The sequence below is a fragment of the Temnothorax longispinosus genome, chromosome 3, assembly GCF_030848805.1.
Source record: "Temnothorax longispinosus isolate EJ_2023e chromosome 3, Tlon_JGU_v1, whole genome shotgun sequence".
Taxonomy (NCBI): domain Eukaryota; kingdom Metazoa; phylum Arthropoda; class Insecta; order Hymenoptera; family Formicidae; genus Temnothorax; species Temnothorax longispinosus.
In genome coordinates this window covers 13360164-13376910 of record NC_092360.1, presented here as the reverse complement: position 1 = coordinate 13376910, position 16747 = coordinate 13360164, and the positions used below count along the sequence as shown (strand labels likewise).

Sequence of the window (16747 nt, the reverse complement as noted above, 5' to 3'; positions counted from 1 at the left end):
GGCGTATACGTGATAGCGAGCGAGAACGACCGCGAGGAAGGGCGAACACTCGAGGAGTCTCCTGGCAGAAGCGATACGGTGCGGACGTACGTGTCGATCGTTCTGATAACCACCAGGAATCCCGTGTACGGTACGGTGCGAAATCCTTTGATACGTTTGAACAACGCGGCGCGTATACGTGTGCGCGAAACGTAGATTATTAATAATTATACATATACGTTATAACAACGCGAGGTATTAGAATACACTGCGAACGTAGAACAGATAATTACTCGCATAGTGCGGTTACGCGTGCGGAAGTTATTTGTACTTGAGATAAAGGGAAATAAGTTAATTTATTTTATAATTTGTCGTGGGCATTACCTGTCTTCAAATATAAATTTGTTGATGAGTTTTATTATATTACGTGCGTCTTCTCGTAATATCAATATCAAAAATACATTTGTGAAAGCTCTATTTCTTGACGCTAATTCTTGAATTATTATATTTTGTTCTTGAATTGACGTTAATTGTTGAATTCTTATATTTTGTTGGAACAACGCTGGTTAAATTTGTATGGCGAACGTTCAACCGAATTAAGTAATTAACCGCCATCGCCATTAAAGCAGATCCGTTACTCCGTGCGTATCGTCCTTGTTCCGTTTTCGCGAACGAAGGACCCGCGCGGGTGGATCGTCTTCTGGAGTGGCGGTGACGAAAACGACGTGTAGCATCTCGCCCCGACCATGGCGGTGAATCCGCGTGATATGGACGGCTTCATGCCGCTTCTGTCAACGACGGATATTAAGAAGAAGCTCAACGTCGGCAGCGCGCTGCTCAATTACCTCGGCGACTTGAGGAAGAGCAGGACATTGAGTGTCAGGACATCGTTCATATCATAGGTCATAGGTGATCTGAAAAGAGATTCATTCTCGTTAGACGAATTACTAGGTATTTCACTCGAAGAAACAATCTATTCTTGATAATATCTTCTTTTCTCTGTTTTATGTTAGTTCTTTTTTTTCTTCGAATTTCCATCTGAAAGAAATATTATATAAGAGACATTGTCTACTTTTTTCTTTAAGCGGAATTTAACTGGACAAATTGTACTATTTTCAATATCACTCAGTCGTACCTCACCTTTTAAAACCGCACATAATGGATTAGCGTAATCGAGTTTTGTTTTTTGTCTTTTTTTTGCTTTTTGTTTTTTTGTTTTTTTTTTGTTTTAGTCTTTTTTAATTGATACAGCAAGTCCTATGTTTCGGCCGAGATCGCGATACCATTGAACCTGAACAGGCGAAACAAAATTGGTTTATCCGTACACTCGTCGCGAGTTTTTCGAAGGCGGTTAATATTTTTTTTTCAATTCGATAAGCGTACATATTTTTCGCAAATAAAGAAATAAAGGGTCAAGTAGGATACAATTGAAATAATTATAAATTAGAAATGCGCAATGTTCGTCCCATCGTAATATTTCTACTTAAAATTAAAAAAGTTATTTATTTAATAGCTATCACTTAAGTTTCTCCTCTCACTTATGGTTCAAAATTTCTAATCAACCGGTAGTATCCGGATCAATTGTGGAATAGAATTTTCTATACCTATAAGCTTCTCCGCGTGCACGATTGCATCAAGTTAATCGTATTAACGACAGTTTTATTTCGCTTCGGATCTTCTCGACAAGTCAGTAGCTAAAGATAATAGTGATCTTCATTTTTCGGACTGTAATGAGGCGACACGTTAATTAGAATTTAGATGCGATAGATAAAGCGCATCTCAATCTTCCTACATTTTCCGTTGTCATTCGCTTCAATCACCCGATAATTCGAAATTCTTTTCGAATCGTACGTCGTCACTGATTAGCAGTGACTATTCACTGAATGCATCAGTCTAAAGTATGCCACTGACAATCAGTGAAATTCAACTGAAAAATTAGTGAATCTTGGAATGCTGAATAAATCAGTGAAAGTATACTGATTTACTCAGTGAAAAATCTAGATCTCTATCGGGATCGACAGCGGTGGGAGCGGTCCCATGACCCTCGGTGGATTGAGCGTTGGTTGGGATTGTCAAGGTGGCTCGTGCCTCGGTCGCAAGCGTGGGGCGGCGGTGGTGGCGGGGCCAGCAGCCACACTTGCTTCGCCAGGTTGGCTGCGTCGGACCGCTGGACTATGGTCCCGACTCGCGGCACGGATGTTGACGGGACCGATCCAGCCGGTGGAGGTGGCGGTGCGGCCTCTGATCCTTCCCGATATAAGGTGGCCCATCCCTGATTGATCCCGGGGTTAGCCGAGTCGGATTCCTCGGTCTTTTCGCCGAGGATTTTCGAAATCTCCTCGAGAATTTCTTTCGTCGGCGACGTGTCTTCCGTCATGTCGTCTGACAATGTTTATCCCACGAACGGTTACATTTTCGGCGCGTGCTTTTCGGAATCGCGCTTCTTAGCGGTTGTATTTATATAATACAACAATAAAATATAATATAATATAATACATAATAACATAGTAATATAATATAATATAATATAATATAATATAATACAGCAACTTAACAATTGCGTGCTTGGCGTGAAACTTGAACGAGATATTTGAAGTAGTTCAACTCTTCTCTATGGTCAAGTCTGCCGAACTCTCCCTACATATATGTTTCATGATATGAAACATCGAATTTAATATTTGTTCTAAGATTATATAGAATCTTTACTTGAATGTTTACTTACATTCGATTTCGTATCGAGCATGTATCAAAATGCTTATTTAATTGTGATACTTTCCACAAATAACACATTTTCGTATAGAAAAATCGGCACTTTGCATAGTAGAAGGGCAACTGTTTATAGTTAAATTTAATTTCAAAAAGTCTTCCTCCCTAAAAATGGCATGTTAGCTGAGTGAATTATATTTGTATCGAAGAATTGAGGCCTCTTTTCCGCGATGCTGATTGGTTGTCTCGAATTTTGAATCGCGGCGTGTTTCACTCTATGTAATGAAAAAGTGAAAAACGTATTTCGTGTATCGAAATACGTTTCGTATAATTTATTTCGTGTATTCGTATTTGCGTGTGTAAGAGCCAATTCGCTGTTCTTGATGCGAGAGATTTATTCAATCATTAATAATTGGCTCGAATTGGCTCTTATTTAGCCCTGTTTCTTTCGATTGGACAACAAAGCCTCTACTCACGGTCATCATCCATACCCAAGTTTTCTTTACTTTTTAATGGGGTTTTTTTGCAAGTTCTGCGTAGAGAGTTTTCGAGTGCACCTCGTTTTTTTTTCCGCTTCTTTAACAGAGCATCTACCATTTTCAACATCCTCTATTGCTCTTCGTTTGTCTTTCGGTGGATACCGTTTGTAGGGTTTAGGGTTTATATGGTTTGTTTTCCTGTTTGTTTTCCTGAAATAAAACAATAAAAAAGATTGTTACATAAGACAAAAAATGGAAACTCTGTTTTTAAAATAGAGATTTCTTTACCTTATCTTTATTTGATCCGGCTACGAACATCGGGCTGTGCCTTCTGTTTTGTTGACGAGGTCAACATTATATATACAATTCAAATCTTACAATACAAACATCTTATTACAATCAACTATAATATTGGTCTGTGTGTTCCTCATTTACAAAGATAAACTTGTTCGGAGACCAAATTATCCAGTTTGTATAATCGTTCGTGTTTCTTTTTTTTTTTATAGGTGATCTGAAATCACGTGTCTTATTTTTTTTATAACTTAAATTTTTTATTACATACGTCGCACGTTGCTTCGCTTTCGGCTTCATTTACTTTAAACCAGTTTGATATTTCTGATTTATCTGCCATAACGACTGTCACAATTACTTCCGTACTCTATTGTATATACAATTCATCCGGGTGCCACAATTACGGCATATTCCATAATAATTCCATAAAGCAAAATTTTCCGTCAGCTCTACTGGGTAATCGAAGTGAGGTAATGACCTTAGGATTCTCATCAATCATTTTCATTACTATAGTTCACCAACATCATGTTTTTCCAGCATATGGCACCTAAAATTAAGCTCACATTCTATTTCAATGTTGCAAATAGAACATCGAAATTTTTGTTTTGAGTTTTCTCTATGAGTATAATTCACCTCAGATCCACCTGCTTCCTCGGCTGCATTATCCAATTTAAGTAGTTAGTCCATTTCTCTGCGAAATAATTTATAATTTGTAACAATCTTGCGCTGTTCTTCCATAAATGTGCATGTCTATATTCTTATATAGTGTATTTAACTCTTCTGCTTGTTCATGATTTGTCGAAATTCTCACAGCATTATTATATTTTAGATCATTTATTTCTATCTTTGAGATTCTCAATTTTTCTCTTACTGTTTCGAGTTCCTTGGTAATTGTGTTTAATTCTTGTGTTAAAGTTACGTTCCTTACAGCTCTAAGCTGTTTGGCAAAGTTTTGATGGTTACGTTGCATGTGATATCTCATATATGTTCTCAAGGAAACGTCCCTGTAAAACGTTATATATCCCGAGAAGGGAATCATTATCTTTAAAAAAAAAAAAAAAATACTTTTTGAATTTTATATTCTCGCAACTATAAGTAGCTTTTCGAACGGTTCCAGGGCCAGAAGTCATGGAAAGAAAGCATGTCCCTTCCGATTACAATTGAAATGAAAGATTCGAAGGTATATACCATTAGCATAACTTTTCTCTCAGTGTAGACGGTTAAATACTAAGCGCGGTACAGAAATCGCGTTAACAAGCGTTTGAAAAACTGCTCACCAAAACGAAGAGAGAGGGATGGTTTATTTACTTTATTTATTACTTAAATTTTTCTTAGATGCATGTAAATGTGGATATACGTACAATTTTTTGCCCAACATATCACATCGTACGGGTCTATCTTCTTCCTTCGATTACTAAATTTAAACTTATTTTTAAGTTAAAACACACGCAGCGCGTATGAGAATTAAAAATGTTGAAGTTAGTTAGATATACTGTAAAAATTAAAAATCAGTTTAGTCTATGAAAGCGTCAGCCGCCAATAATAACAGTGTCCTTTTCCTTTTATTCGTTTGTCCTTGAGATTGAGAAAATCCTTCCCTTTCGTCAAGCAATCCCTTAATGATTGTATCCAGCAGTCACTGTCATAATTTTTATAAAATTTACAATTTTTCAAGATGTAAGCTTGTATATCACAGTTTTCCGGTTTTAGATGATGCAATTGCCGCGATGCTAAGCTCTCTAAGCGTCGGCAGTTTATCAACATCTGAATCTTGATCCTCAATGATCGCTTGTGCCCTAGCTTTCTTTTATGAAATGATATTTCTTGACTCGTATATATGTGTTCCTTTTTTTTTTTTTTTTAAGAAAATAACATGTGTATAAATAAATATAAAGAAAATATGTAAGTAATAAAATATTAAGGAAAATTTTCTAGAAATACTTTTTTAGAAATATGAATAGTTAATGATTCTACCGTCAAATTAAAAAAAAAATTTTTTTTTAGTTCAACTTATTCAAATTTATATAAAGATACCGACTTTCTTCTAAAAATTAACACACTTAAGAAGCACCTAACAACGAACGATAGACTTAAGTCTAATTTAAATTTTTTTGAACTATTTGTGATTTCTTTCATTTCTGCATTTTATTGGTTTTCTAATTTTTTATGTCCATTTATGACGTCGATGTGTAATGCTAATGTCATCTGTTTCTTTTTAAGACAGTGTTGTTACCTGTTATACGTATTATTCTACCGATTGTATGATGTACGAAATATATCTTTTTGATTTATATGACTTGCTTTGATGTCGGTGAAGTTGACATATCATTTTCTAGCAGATCAAAAATAAAAGGGAGTTCTTGTTGCATGCAGTCGAGTTTTATAGTTCCTGATACTTTTTAGTAATAGTTCTGATGACTTTACCCAAATAACAGTCGATCGAAAAAATGATCTGCTAACTTCCCGTAGCAGATCATTTTCTAGCAGATAAAGAATAAAAGAGAGTTCTTCTCGCATACAGTCGAGTTCTATAGTTCCTGATACTTTTTAGCGATAGTTTTGGTAATTTTGCCAAAAAAAATCCATTGAAAAAAATCATTATCAAAACTTACGCAAATGATGTTCACGGCAAATCTTCGAAGTCGAATGTCTTCTTAACTAGTGACTGGATCGTTTTCGATCATAGAAATTCTTCTCAGAATTCTTAAGAGTTCTACTAAAAAACGGAACTCTTATCAGAACGTCTAGAACTTTTAAAATAATTTTTATGCGGACTTAGTCGAATTTTACGCGTTGCATTTTCGAAGTCGAATATCTTTTTAACTAGCCATTAAGAAGTTTAATATATTATGTTTTGCTCAACATTTAGAAATTAAGTTAAAAGTACCAATACCCGGATATGTACCTATATCTGGACACCTTTATTATTTATAAGTATAACGCGAATTAGACATAATGATTAAATGTCTAATACAAAATCTAAATTTGTTCGAATTTTTATTAAAGAATTTGATTATTTGTATACGACAATTAAAATTAAATCCATATAATTAATTGCATGTTTAAGCTTATCGGTTAAATGAGTTTTGATAAATGATAGCATTTATCTTGTGTTTTTACTAAATCTAGAATCTATTAATATCTACAGTATATGATGAATAGTTCACAAGAGTACTTTTTAATGAAAAGTAGATTACAGCGGATGTACTGAATAGTCTGAGCTTGTGAAAATATCGTTTTGTTAACGATACCACGTAAATGTAATTTTCAAAAAAGGCAAAAAAAGACGCCAAGTACACATTTATAATACATACATTAATGATACGCGAGATTCACTTACGTGTACAAGCTAAACGTTTATTGTTTTCTATTTTGTATACATTGAGTATAATTATGTATTTTTATTTTGATATTTAAAGGCGCACATTATGTCATCGGTTGAAGTTCGGCCGAAACAGTCGTTTATTATAAGTTTTAATACGATATCGTAACACGCGATTTGGCGTGAAAACGTGAGTTTTCGTTATCGCAGAGAGAGAGAGAGAGAGAGAGAGAGAAAGAGAGAGAAAAATCTCGAGATTCACCGTGTACATGGATTTTTACGTAAATTTAACATTGTAATGACTTAACGCATTTTTATTTTTCAATATTTTTTTTCTATATTTGTAAAGAGTGTACAGAGGAATGGTGCACGGAAAGAACGGTTTTGCTAAAGTATCAAAAAATTTAGCTAGATACAGATCTGAAAATAATTTTGTTGCATCATTAAAATAATTATGTAAAATAATCAAACTGATTACTAAAATATCAAAATTTTTACAGCATTATCATCATACTTCAGCGACCTACTATAATTATTTTAATGGTGCAACAAAATTATTTTCAAACAGAAAACCGTTCTTTCCGTATGTGTAGATTAAGGGCGTGCATTTCCATGATACGTGAATAAGAAACTCTGCAAGTCTCTGGCTTTCGTTTGCGCTTCACAAAACCGAATTTTGTACCCGTAGTATTTAAGAATTTAGTTAGATACAGATCTGAAAATAATTTTGTTGGTTGGTCAAAATAATTATGTAGAACTTAAATTGATTGCTAAAATGTCAAATTTTTTTACAGAATCGTCATATTTCAGCGACTTACTATAATTATTTTAATGGTGTAACAAAATTATTTTTAGATCTGTATATTTAGCTAAATTTTTAGATATTTCAGCAAAACCGTTCTTTCCGTGCACATATTTTTATCAGGATCTAAATATTGCTAATATATATCACTAATGTAAACTGTACATAAAAGAAGCCAGTTGTTGCCATTTGTACACACATTAATCTAATAATTTCTTCGTCTGAACGTTGTTGGAATATTATCGAATTATTAGAGAATCTTAATATCTTGAGTTCGACTGATCGAGATTCAGCGGAAAGGCAAATATGTATAATATGTGAGAAGCTTGAAGTGCAGGATGTCTCTACTGAGATTACCAGGAAAAGAAACAGACAGTATCTGAATATTTTTAATCCTTTAGGGGCCTGTGTACATAATTATGTACTAAGAAAAAAAACAAAAAAAAACAAAAAATAAGAAAAAAAACAAAACTAAAAAACTTTCAAAAGGGACGTCTTTTAAGACTACCTTATAAATTATAACATTTTACTCCCACGGGATCGATGTGTGGCCCCTAAAGGGTTAAAAAAGAGAAAGTTACGACAAATAGATTAACAACGCGTAATGAGTTAATATTTATTTTAACTGGCTTAGTAGATTATGGCATTTAAAATTATCATGTGAACGTTACATATATAGATTATATATATATATATATATATATATATATATATATATATGTATGTATATATTTGTTACCTTATATATTACCTTTTGTAAATTGCGGCAGAAAGGACAAAAGGTTTATGGACACATAGTTGTCTCATCTATTGGCGCCGAACGACCGACGACACATATAGTTTGCCTAGTTTCGGTGGATTGCACTGATCCCGTTTTGTGATAGGTCACTGGTAGGCGAGAACCGATTGTCTCAGTTCCATTCTACAACTGCACGTGATTTGGACGTTCGTTCTGACCATTTCCGTGTTTGCCTTATACCTTACACCGACGGTATCGGAGAAGAAACGTCGATCATCGGAGATGTTTCTTCAAGATTCAAACAATGCACTGATGCTCCTGGAACTGAATATGCAACTGGCATCGCCACTCTTCGCGCAGTCACCGATCGCTCTACAACGCAAATTAGGTGAGAGGATGAATTTAAGCGAATGGGTATTTCAACCCCCATTGCTGCGCGGAGTCAACGTGGAGCTGCTTAATTGAAACCTCTGGCAGCAATTCTCCGAGAATAATACAGAAATGATAATTACCAAGAGCAGTCGGCGCATATTTCCGTCCGTTCAAATAAACGTAAACGGTTTGAAGAAACGTGAGAATTATTATGTCCTCATGGAGATAGCACCGGCCTCCGATCGCTGCCACAAGTACTGTGGATACCAGAACGGGGGCGAGAACAGCAATATGGGTGGCTGGAGTTTTGTGGGGCCGGCAGAGCCGCAACAGCCCTTCGGCTATAGGATTTATAAGCATCCCGAGAGTCCGGCAACGGGATCCGGCCACTGAATGGACAATTCGATCAGCTTCAATAAATTGAAGCTCACGAACAACATCAACGATCCCAATAATACCGTGGTATTAACATCGATGCACAAGTACGTTTTTAGGATCTGAATAGTCCGTTGCTTCGATGCGAAGAACTAAAACGAGCTCTTTACTCATTCAACCGCGTTGTTCGCTTTCAAGGAGACGGAATTTATCGCGGTGACGGCATACCAAAACGAGAACATCACGAAGTTGAAGATCTAACAATCCATTCGCGAAGGGGAAGTTTTCGCGAGATGGGTCAGTCACGGTTCAAGCGAAAGCATCATTCGATCGATCATCAGGCTCAATTGGATTCCAGTCCCGATGAAAGAGTCTCATTGATCTACGACTCCGAATCGAATCAGCCGAACGACCCTCCCTTAAGGGTTCCAAGCCCATTAAAGCATGCGATTATTTTTTACTTTAGCCGGGGAGTCGAAGTTGGCCGGCCTTGCAACGTGGGAGAAGCGGACGCGAATCCCGCCACCGTTGCGAGTCGATCCCCGGCGCTGGGCATGCTTGAAACGCAGTACCCGTGCACTGCGTTTGACACATATGGATATCCATTCACGAAATAACTAATTACTATTTATTTCTGAATAATTTTTGAAGATTGCTGATGCAATCAACGCCGAGTTTGGATTGAATCTTTCGAGTCTGTATTTATTATATTCGACTTGTTCTTGGCCGTTATGTGATCTTGAGGAGGATTAGGTGTCATAAAATTTACAAAGAAGAAGAAGAAAGAAGAAGGCTATTGGGGGCCACGGCTACTCGTGGCATGAGTCTCGTGCGTCAAGAGGCGTAATCGTTTCTATACCCGATAACTAGCGCCTACTTTCGAGGAGCCAGCTACGGAGTTACTGGGTGTTTCCGCACTAACCGAGTCATCAATCTCGCATCGTGCGTGCAGTGCCCGGACCATCCGAGAATCCGGGCGTGAAGATTCATTCTTAACTTCTTCATATTTACTGCGTGTTGTGGAGCAAACGGATTGACAGCCGAGAGCTTCCCAGATAACCGTGCCTTTCTTTGGCTCCGCAACTCACCAGCGGTACTTGGGCCCGTATCACTACAGGCTCTTAGAGGCGCAGTCAGATTGCCATTGACGCTACTTGGTTACTGCAGAACGCGCTGGCCAGCCGATATCATATCTTGCGACCGAGCCGTGCTGAATCGGAACAGCCCCATTGCAGCGGTTCAGCGAGATCATTGGGAGGTGTCGCACCTCGTGACTTGACTGGGAGAGGCTATATATTCGCATTACCAGACCTGTAACTGACTCTGACTCTAGGCCCAAAGAGACTCGTGCAGAGAATCAATGGCTTAAGACAGCCTGACTCCTTCGATACAAAACGACAGTGCTCGCACCACCGTAGTTTTCCTTTCTGCCACGATTTACAAAAGATAGTAGTCTTGCCGTTGTTCGCAACGCGGACGGGAGCGAGGCCACCGTGGCCAGCGTGATAACCGGTAGTAGGTCTGAGAGAACGAATACGTGTATACGCGATCGGGTACTTAACGCGGATCGGCGAGCGATTGGTCGGTCGGCCACGGGTTTGGTACACGGTCAACAGTGCCTCCGATCACGTAATTTAACTGATCGTTTCCAGTTTCGCCGACGTGAACTCGCTTCTGGTATTAGGGCCACGCAAAGTAAGACCATCTTTGCTATTTAATATGTCGTTAACCTTTTAGGGGCTTGTGTACATAATTATGTACATGGAAAAAAAAACAGAAAAAACAAAAACACAAAACTACAAAATAACAAAAGACAAATAAAAAAAAGAAAACAAGAAAACAATACTAAGAAAAAACACAAAAAAAGAGTAAAAAAAATTCGTCAGGGACGTCTTTTAAGATTATGTTATAACCTGGCCTCTAAAGGGTTAATTTAATTAAAACAATGTTAATTTAATTATTAATTTGACTAGTCAATGGAGTTAAAATAACATTATTTGTGTTAAAATAATAAATTTTGACACATGGTAATTAAAAAGAACAAAATGTTATTTAACTCAAGGTATTGGTTTAAATTTTATCTTTTGATATTTAATGCGTAGGGACAGTTATAGTAACTATACCATTTTTTATTTATATAGAGTATATAGACTAATGATTGTATGTATAGAATACTTTGTGATTAATTGTAATTGCAAGCCGTTTTATCAGACACTGTAAATCCAAGTGTGTTATTTCTACACGCATACGTTTAAAAAATGACACGTTTGACTGAAGCTCGTTTTACATCTTTTGTTGCGTGTTAAATCAACACGTTTAATCATATTAATGTGTTCAACCGTGTTAAGTTTTATTATTCAAAACGACAAGAAATGTGTAAGAAGAGCTTTAGTTATTACACAAGATAACACACTTGGATTTGCAGTGAATTAGTCGCATAGAAAAAGAATATTTCATTATTTCATAAAATTATACATTTCTTTTTTAAATGAAAGAAAGTTACGCGTTGCACGTAATTTTCTTCAACTTTTTAATACGCCATGAATGTCTGTATTTAATGCATTAAATTATGCGTTTTACTCGTTGATATTGTTTACGATAATTTTATTGTTGCATCTTTAGTCGATTATACGCGAATATATCGATGCTGCGAGATTTATATCAATATTACTTATATAACGAACCCTCCGTGAATATATCTCCGATTTAACCCTTAAATGACCAGTGGGGTCCAGCGGATCCCAGACCCTTTAGAATGAAATGTTTTCTTGCAAAAAATGGAGCTCATGCTCCCATTGATGATAGTTGAGTGATTGACCTACTCGTGTGTACACTTAGCAGTACTCAGTTTACTTAATTTTTTATACTATGTCGAAATTGAAATTTGAACAATATTAGCATTTTATACTCTTCTCTAGACCTTGAACAACATTGAAAAAAATTGTCATAACTAAAGATCAAAAAATCAATGAGTAAGGAGACATTTTTCATGCTGGGGTCTTTTAGACCCCTCAGTGAACTTACGAGATTCTTGAGAGGTGTGGCATTTAAGGGTTAAGATCGATTTAGACATAACCGTGCCGTGCCCGTACCGTTTACGGACAGAAAGATTTAGACTCGTTTCACACGTAGGCATCCGGCACCGGATACCGGACTACCGATGCCGCGGGTATCCGATCGATTTTCTTTGTTTTCACAACCGTCTATCGGACAAACCTGTAAATGCTTTCATATTAATACATTTCGCGATCGGATACCCGGCGTCAGTAGTCCAGTGTCAAATACGTGTGAAACGGGGCTTAGTCGAATTTCATTCCGTTGCATCTTCGAATATCTTCTTAACTAGTGGCCGCATCGCCATTAGTTAGTGGTAGAGTTGCAGGCGTTTTGATGGGGATTTTAAGAAAGTATTCGACTTCGAAGGTCTGCATAAGGTCTGTATAAACTGATGGTGTCAAAATTACACCTACAGTTTATAACGCCGATTCCGAACGGCTTTTTTTTTTAGACCATGTTTAATATGTTTAATAAGTTTCCTTTGAAGTTTATATTCCTTTTTGTTTTTATGTTATGGCTTATGTTATATTCAAGCTGTACAACTCCAAAGATGGCCAGGACGAACCATCTGTCAAGTATTTATTTCCGTGAATATTTGCGTTTTGAAGATGATTTTTTAAAACTATTCTAAGGTTTTGCAATTTTTTATTTATCAGGAACTTTAGAACTTTTCGAAAGGAATCAAATAAGTTACTCAGAACTATTCGGTATTAAAGTTGGGTGTGAAGTTAGCATTCTATTTTTTAACCGACTTCAAAGAAGGACAGAAACCTCACAGAAAGACAAATACGCAACGTAAAATAGATTTAGCTACAATAAATTGATGACTAATTTTTTGTAACGAACTATTCTAGTTAGAAAATTCTTTTGTAACTTTATCCATTTCTTTTCTCTTCTACAATGTGCTATCCTATTTCGATGTTTTATTATTTCACTTATATTTGTATTAAATTTCAAACAATTTTAAATTTACTTGACACAGCGAAGTAGGGGTATATAACTAGAAGAATTTTCGCCCGCGTCGGTTGCTTCAACGGTTGCCACATCAAACCAAGTAAATTTACATTTAACTTTTTTTTTAAATGAGAATTAATTACATAATATGAATTTTTACATCTATATTCTAATATATTGTTGCGTCTACCGCCGTACCGGATCTTCCCTGAACACTCGCACTTACACTCACGCCGAGTCGGGTTTGCGGTAAATAAATATAGGCATCGTTTTTGGACAATCAACACAACTTTATTGTAAATATTCAATACACGAAAGAGGCTTTCTTACGTCCGCCTCAGAGCAAGGACCGCCAAAATCTGTATTTTTAAAATAATTGTTTATTTGCCCAGCAGCTGCTGTTTTGAATTTGTTAAATATATTTCTGATATATTCAAGTAGTTCAAAAAGTATTTAAGTTCGGTGTCATTAAAATGGTTATCACTAAATTTTGAAAACATGTTATCCAGATAACAGTTGGATTATTCCATAAATTAATAGAGAACGACGAAATATTTCGCTATTTATCAAAATCTGTTTGAATTTTAGAGCTAAATAATTGTTTTAGAAGTCTGCATTTTTCTTCGTAAATATCTTCACAAGGTTCTCTTTTAATAAAATTGAGAATAAATTGCATTGTCTCATTAATATTTGATTGTATGACGTTGTGATTCATCCATAGCTGCCGTGAATAATATTTGTATTATAGAGTCGAATGGACAAGTATTTCTAGCAAAATAGGGTTGTTTATCAATTAGAGAGAGTCGGTTGATTTTAATGTTATTACAATTTTTTAATAGCATTGACTTATCAATATCTTTAATACGATTGTTACGATGACGAATATCTGGTTGAGATTTATAATAGTAACTACATTTTTTCTTTACGTTATCTTTCTGCTTATTTAATTTTTTATTATTGGTTTGATTATTATTATTATTATTATTATTATTATTATTATTGTGCACAATTTCTTCTTCATTGTTGGGAGATTCTGGGAAATTTCGACAATTAAACAGACAGTCTTTCTGATTTTCGATACTCGATACTTAGTATCCATGTGATGGCGAAACAAGTTCTGAATTATTTAAATTTGACAGTATTCTTACTGGATATCACATTCTGTGGGTGATATCCCATTTCATTTTTTAGCAATTTTCAAATTACATTTTCACGAGCGGTTTTTTTGTACTTACAATTAGATGCAACAAGGACGTAAAACTAGATTTACACAAATAATTTTTATAATTCGTTTATCTGTCACGCTTTTGTCACATATGTAGATGAGGACGTCCTAGCTTGTTTATTACATTCTTAATGATGGTCGAGACTCTTTTCGCTGTTCATCCTTGTCCTGCTCGTCAATTCTAGAGAATTCTGGACCATTCCTATTGTAATATAGAAAACCCGTATAAAATTATAATTATTATGCAAATTATTGTCATTTTAAATGTGTCATTATCATTGGTTCTCATCATTATCATCGCAATTTTTAATATATCTGATATTAAAGGAATGTTACTTAAGGCACTTATAATAATGAATAAAAATTTTATGAGATACATTTTCATATTGTGAAATTACTGTTAACTGTGAAACAACGCTACAGCATTAGTTCCTGTTTTCCGTTTTATATATACGACAGACATCACAGGACCAAAGTATTTTTTCTATTCTATACGTATAATTTCCTGGGCAGTCATTAAGGGCAAAATTAAGGGGTTTGTCAAATTTTTTGGAGTACTTTAGTTTGGTACACAGTACGTACCAAGGATATCTGCAAAATACGTTTTATTAAGATTTAGATAAAATGAAATATTTAGATAAAATAAAAAAATGGAAAAAAGAATGATATTTACTATTATATATATATATAATATATATATAATATAACATTTTTGTTCTTGCACATTATGTAATAGTTTTACTTTCCGTGCTCATGGCCAGCTTAGTCAAGTGTTCAGTGTGGGGTCAATACTGGCTGATCGGCTTATTACTCGAAATTCGATTTGCCCGTACCATGAGTTGGTCGCAAAGAGGGCCTGCTCCGGGCACGAAGACAGGCACGTCAGCGAATTTGTTGATCTTTTCTCTATGAAGATAGACCCGTACTTTTTGAATTTTATATTTTATTAACTATGCTACATTGATCTATATTTCTGTCGTTCTATGGCGAAACCCTTTAAATTTTCGAATATTGCATAGGCATAATTTGGTGAATAGTCATTAATTGCAAAATTCTATGTATCAGAAATTATAAGTTATTAGAGAAACAAATAATTACTTAGAAACTGCTCTTAAACTCTTCTTCGAGTTGTCGAACAAAATCGCACTCGCTCGCTTCTTCCAAAGTATTTGCATCGTCCTCTTCCAGTAAGGATGAGATAAGAATACTGCAATAAAATGTAGTGTGATTAGAAATCAATTTGTTAATATAAAATATTTGTGAAGAAAAGTCAATATTTAACAAGTTACATATTACTATATTGTGTGATATACGCTAAACAAATACACATCATCAAGTGTTTCATTTTCCGTTGGTTGCACTGATCGATTAAACGAAGAAGTTGAAGCTGCAGAAGTGCTAGGTCTGCAATGAACTGTAAGATGTCATTATATTTTATAAGTCATTATAAGTAAAAAACAAAAAATTCATAAGGAAAACAAATAATTACCCAAAAAGTGCATCGAAGTCTTGGAGTAAATTTTCTACTGAAACGGGGTTTTGAAAATTTGGAAGTGTCTGACTTTCTGCAGAAGCCCTATCTCTCAAACTGTTGAAGCTGCAAAAGTGCTAGGTCTGCAATGAAATGTAAGATGTCATTATATTTTATAAGTCATTATAAGTAGAAAACAATTGCATTCATCTGATCACCGACACAGATGAGTAAAATCGCTTGAACGCATGCATGTGATTGCTATAAAATAATCGATTTCATATATTGTTCGTTTATAACATGGATTTTCTGCCGATTTCTATTCGAGAAGTTTCGTTAACTTTCTTTTTATTACAAAGTCAAGCAACAATCGTTTTTATGCGTGAAAAAGACTCCATGTTATAAACTTGTTTGTCAAGCACCTGCAACGATCTTCCAACGCAAAACTCGCTGTAACCCTGCGCGACCGCCTCCCGCCAATCACACAACCGAAAATCGCGTTTCTTTCTTCGCAGGGGCAAATCAATTCGCGTACGTCTCCTGGCTTCCAATTGCGCACATCGCTTTTCGCGATCTCCTATAATTGTTTTTAAATGTTTTAATTTAATTGGAGATCTGCGAAAAAGGCCTCTTTTCCGAGCTTATAAAAGGATAGTCGCGACAACCAGGAGATTTCGTTATCGTTGTTCGCCCGCTCAGTATACTTATTATACTACCGCTTATACACCGCTTTTCCCGTAGAAATTCGCACTCGCTCGCTTAATAGATTTCGCCGGCGGACCCATGAATATTCAATGCATCTAATTTAATCTGAAGGACTTTTGATATAGGATATTAAAGATTAACTTCAAAATATTTGGATTTGGAGGTTATTGTTTGATTACACACACGAGTTTGTTATTTAGAATTTTATCTTACACCATGACCTACAATGGGGTATAATGATTCCTTCTCAATCATAGGACACGATCTACG

General features: G+C 35.6%; 1 long non-coding RNA gene and 1 pseudogene across 1 annotated transcript in view; both read left to right on the top strand.

Annotated features, from left to right (window-relative positions):
• Positions 1–16747, top strand: part of LOC139809455 (uncharacterized) — an 88180-nt gene that overhangs the window by 8212 nt on the left and 63221 nt on the right. The window lies entirely within an intron of this gene.
• Positions 7100–10861, top strand: LOC139810287 (T-box protein 2-like; annotated as a pseudogene).